The sequence below is a fragment of the Schistocerca americana genome, chromosome 3 (genome assembly GCF_021461395.2).
Source record: "Schistocerca americana isolate TAMUIC-IGC-003095 chromosome 3, iqSchAmer2.1, whole genome shotgun sequence".
NCBI classification, from domain to species: domain Eukaryota; kingdom Metazoa; phylum Arthropoda; class Insecta; order Orthoptera; family Acrididae; genus Schistocerca; species Schistocerca americana.
The window spans coordinates 630709488-630715487 of record NC_060121.1 but is presented as its reverse complement, the minus strand read 5'-3'; positions in this window follow the sequence as shown (position 1 = coordinate 630715487).

Here is a 6000-nt window from a genome sequence, read left to right as displayed (position 1 = left end):
TCCATGTTCGTACACCTTATATCAGCATTTCTATATACCAAATTAGAGTATATTTATGGCAAAAAAAAAAACAGAAATGTGTAAATATGGAATCCATACGCAAAGCAGCAAATATGTATCTTACATAATAAACAGGTCATTAGCATCATTTAAGCGTAAGCAAATAAATGTTCATATGTAATCTTAATAAGTAAAGATGAAGGCGCAAGCAGATAAATCACAAAGTGTAACCTACATACATAACCATATCAGCACAACCAATCAGGTGACAATTATAATTTAAATAAATAAGCACAGCAGGCACATAATAAAAAAAAAGTGACATCAGTGAAAAAGCATAGCAGCCATGCAATGCATAATATACACAAATAACAACCCTGTTCATTAATCAATCATTGTCAAAATCAGTTAATGTACGCAAGCATGTCGCTTCACAAGTAAATTCATAGATCATAAAATTTAGCACAAAGTATAAATCACGTAATCGCGAGCAGCAAATTACGTCTAAAGTACGTACCTAAGTGGAAATATGTTACCTGAAAAATAAACTCAATTAATAGTTACCTTTTTAGTTTATTAGTTTCTTCTTCGAAATTACATTCTTCCTGAAAATTTCTCGATAGCAAGTCCTCTTAACGTCGGACACACACAGAATTTACCTGAAGTTCTTAAATATTTTATACAACCGTATCCTGAAAAATACTGAACGTTAATAACATAATTTATCAAGTCACTATAGCTTTATACTGAATTTAATCAGAGAAATTAGACTGTGTATTTGTTTACGGCTGTCAGTGCATTCGCACAGAGCGCTCGATCAGCTGTAGGTACGCGTGACGTAGGAAGTAATTGTTTGCGGTCAACGACTGCCTTGTGCGCCGCGCAGACTTGACTGTTGCTTTGAGTATGTGCCGCCGCCGGAACACGGCGCGGTATCCTTGTACTCTCCGTGTGTTTACGTATAACTGTTAGTTTCTCAAAAGTATGTCATTCCACAAAAATTTTAACGTTCGATGTATGATGTATTCCCTTAGAGCGCCGAGATTTAAGAGTTTCTACTTCGACAGTGTTATCATGAATGATTTTGCGAACCCTATATGGACCGTTATAAAGCAGAAAAAATTTGCGACACAAGCCTTTTCCTTTGTGAGACAAACGGTGAGACTTAATTAACACCTTTTGACCAACTGACAAGGTTTTTAAACGACCAGGACGTTTAGCTGATTTCTCTCTTCCAGCAGCCGCAGATGCAATATTTCGTGGAGCCAGGTTGACAACTTCAGAGTGCCGCAGTTTCCGTGTAGGCGGAAAAGGAACGATTTCAGAAATGCGATTTGTCGGTGCTTTATTTTTTAATATCAATATAGGCGGTAAAGAAGTTGAATCATTAGGGAGTTCATTCAGAATGTTTTGAAAAATATGAAGATACTGATCCCACGTTCTGTGATTCTGATGACAATAAAGTCGAAACAATTTATTTATTTCCTTCGTCCATCTCTCTGAAGCGTTAGATTGAGGGTGAAAAAGTGAAATGAAAATTGGTTTAATCTTACGACGCCGTAGAGTATGAAGCCAAATTTTAGAGCGAAGCTGTGATCCATTATCTGATATAACCTTATCAACGTGACCCACTTCTTTAAGAAAATGTTTGATGAAAGCTTTAGATACTGAATGAGCTGTTGCTTTGCGTAAGGGTGTAAAACACACACATTTTGATGTCAATTCCATTGCTACGAAAATGTATGCAAAACCATTAGTAGAACGAACCACTGGACCGAACAAATCGACTGCAGCCATCTCCTTTAATTTCGCTGGAATGATAGGAAACAACGGTGCTCTGTGAGAAATAGTTGGCGGCTTAGCCTTTTGACATAATTTGCATTTGGCAAGAACAGATCGGCAATAGTTTTCTGTACTACAACGCTGTTTTCTTCTATCTCTTGAAATAAGTGTGCACCTAGGCCTTTGTATGATGAGTCCGTCGCCAAACAAAAATCTTTAGATAAATCCGGATGTGAAAGAAGTGGAGTAGCAACTAAAGCAACACGAAGTTGTTCAATTTCTGATTGAGCTTCCTCATCCCAACACCAATTAGAATTCTTTCCAGATAGTTCACATAAACGAGGTGTGGCCAAATCGTCCAATCTAACAAAGCGTCTAGGAAAATTACAGACACCAAGGAAACTATGAACATCACGTTTTGTGGTAGGAACAGCATAATTACGAATAGCGTCTAGTTTCTCTGGATCAGGAAGAATACCTTCTGTAGAAACAATGTGACCAAGAAATTTCACCTGAGAACGACCAAATTCAGATTTTTCCAAGTTCACTGGAATGCCAACTCTTGCAAAAATACGTAATAATGAATCCAAAATTTTGTTATGCTCACTCCAAGAACGTTTAGCAATAAGAACATCGTCAAAATATGAAGTAATATTGTCACGAAGATAAACAGGTAAAATTTCGTTTAAACTACGAATGAATGCTGCTGAAGATACAGTAAGTCCAAATGGTAATTTCCGAAATCATTTTTGGGTAAAATAGTCATATCCGGTTATTCTTTAACAACTCTCTAGATTGATTGATAGTTGAAGAGTTGTTTTGATAGATACAAAGAATAGTAAAAGAGTAGGCAGCGGTGCAGAAAACTAAAAGGGAAATAGCACCACTACAGCTCGGGGCCCTGTGCACGCTACGGCACATATTCACTTAGTGTAGCGAATCCCCTGAGGACATAAATAGCCGCACATAAATTCCAGTTTGTGACTTATTGGCCAATTTGGTGGAAGTGCGTGCATAAATTGATCTAAGCATGAACATGGATGTATGTCATTCTTAGATCTTAAATTTCCGAACAGTTAAAAGGTGTTTATAGTCAAAGTTTTCGCCTTGTGGCGACAAAGACCTACCGCGTCTGTCCCAGTCCCAATGTCGATTATTGTCAAGTTCGCGCGCCTGGCGCTCTCTTGTTGCTTCTCGTAAATGAAATAAATTATTTTCTTCAAAGCCCTCTGCTATCGGTGATTCCAAATTTCTTCTACCGTCTTTTCCTACGATTTCGCCTACAATTTGTTTGACTTGCTTTCGTAACGCCTCAAATTCCCTTTTAACGCGTTCGTTAAATTTTCCCTGATTTTCAACATGTTTATTTATGTTCTGGTACTCTTCGGTTTCTGCAAATGGCAATGGAGCTGTATCATCTGAATCTCTGTCCCCATGTAAACTAAGATTTGTCAATTTATCTGAAATCTCCTCAACTCTTTCCGATAAGTCACCTATTTTTTCTTTCTGTTTATTTACGGCTTCCGTAAGTGTCGCGACTCGGGTTTCAGTATTGACACAGTTAGTAGTTAACTGTTCATATTGTTGTGTTAGGTTATTTATTCTGTCATTTGGTACGGATTCCTTATCGTGTGCACGTTGTAAATTTAACTCTGAAAATTTTTGTACTATCGCGCGAACTCTTTCTTCCTGTTCTCTATCCTGTTCCTTTTGTCTAATTTCTATTGAAATTAATCTATTATTGTGAGCATTCAAAATCGGTTGTACTTCTTCTCTAATTTCTTTCTTTAATTCATCTTTCATATTTTTGAAACATGCCTCTATTCGTGAGTCTAACTGTGTTTCCATTGTTTCCATCTCTGTTTTAATTGTTCCTATTTGTGAGTCTAACCGTGTTGCCACTATTTTTAATTCAGATCCTAACTGTGATCCCAGTGAGTCTAACCGTGTTTCCGTTGTTCCCATCCGTGATCCCAAATTTAATATAGCACCCATCAACTGCTCCATATTAACTGGTTCGAAATTCTTTTCGCCCCTAACATTTCCCGCAAAACCAGCTTCCTTCGTCATAGCTGTAAAGCTATCTGTGTTCGATACTATTCCAGAATCTTCTGTCGTTAATCTCGTATTCTGAAAATTCTTTAATTGTGAAAAGTTTTGAACTGGTTCTGGACTATTTTCCCTGCTTATTAAATTGTTTTCTACTTCATTATTCATCATACTGTTCTCCTGTGTTGGTGAGTTCGCCATGTTAACAATTTCGTCATTCTCATTATCCATCATTTTTGCCTTTTTCATCGATCACGTAATCATTTACAAAACATACAAAACTCGTCACTATACGAAAATTACACACAATATGACACTTTATCACCAACAATACCATTCACACGATTAACGAACAATTGAAATCTTCATAATTGCACAAAATTGTCAAACGCGTATACAAGACATCAAAAATTAAATTCTGCAAAAATACCATTAGAAGAACGACAAGACAACTACAAATGTTCATTAACAAATCTACACATGCAATATAGGCTACAATTACTAAACTACAAATTACTACAACAATACTACTGTTTGCTATTTTTACTATCAAAAGAATTCCAAGGGACGATCCGAATCAGCGGTCGCCACGTGCATGGGGGCTTAATTAAATAGAATGCAAATATTTTTAATTTTAGTAGCTGACTGTCCGGTTACGCAGTCTCGCAACCGGTTGGCCCTGACTAGTATTAGTACGCAATCTGACTGCATGGAATAACAACAAAGAATGAAAGGAAATTTCCGTTACCACAATTAATTAATTAAGTCCCCAGCAACTATAAAAGCTACGAAACAAAAACTACGAACAACAAAGCACAAGTGTAACTGTTCTGTGTGTGGAAGTGTGATTCAACGTACACATCTGGCACGGTTCTTTCTCAATAAGACAAGATATTTTAAATACCATTTACACTGAATTAATTAAATAAAACTGAAATACTATAATTGCACATAGAAACCCGAATTACAGTCTAATACATGAACACAAGCCAGATGCTTTGTTGACTGAACCTGTGACCAAGAGGCATTGTTAGTTAGGAAATTGAAAAAAAAAATAAAAAAATGTTCTTTTACCTTCATATATATTGACTAAAAATACACTCTGATCATTACAACATCTCCATTCGAACAACATCTGCTGTCTAGCCCATCACAACAACTGCACTCCCAGTGGAGGCGGCGGAATAAAACTCTTTGGCGCGATCTCTGGCGCTGTGACCCAGTGTAGCCACCCTTCAACCTTTTCACACGAATCACCTGAGTACAAAATCCAGCTGCCCTTTTATACCTTGTGTATGCGATACTACCACCATCTGCATATATGCATATCTCTATCCCATGACTTTTGTCACCTCAGTGTATCCTGAGACATTAGGGAATGATTAATTTGATAATGGAGTAAAGTATGGTGGTAAAAACTGTAAAGGGGGGGTCAAGGCTCAGCTATAGTAAGCAGGTTGAAATGGATGTAGCCTCCAACAGTTATGTGGACATGAAAAGGACTGCACTGGACACACTAGCGTGGAGAGCTGCTCCACACCAGTTTTCGAATTGAGAACCACAATAATAACAACAAGAGTGATCTGTTGTTTCCAGCATCATATGTTCCAGACATCCCTAGAAGGTGTCAAAGAGTACAACACGAAGGAAATCGTTGTGAGGCTATATGTGAGATGTTATCTGGGTATTATTGTTGATGCTGGTTGTTCAAGGAACCTGCAGAAGTCCATCATCCTGGTTCTGGATTGCAGTGGTTGCACCGAGAGAGCAGCCACGGTCGATTGTAAGGCAGCTGAGGCGCAAATTAGGACCCACATTGCACCCAGAAGATCAGCTAGACCAATGATGAAGCGTTTCTTAGAAGCTAGCCCAGTAATAAAATCATCATTCGCCAAACTTATTATCACATATCGTCCGCATGTTTGCCAACTCCGATGGTGTAGCTAAAGACGCAATTGATGCGAAGTTAGGTTTACCGAACGGAGCAGATTCCGCCCTGGTGTCACTGATAGCTGTTTACAAAGTATGACGTTCACGAGGAAAGCAGCAACTACCTATGAGGCAGCGGGACGAAGACTGGCTTCTCCCATCTTCATATTGATGTGGTTGGCGTATTGTGGAGGGTGGAGTGGAGAAAATAACGGACACCTTAACACCTCTGTTTATTTT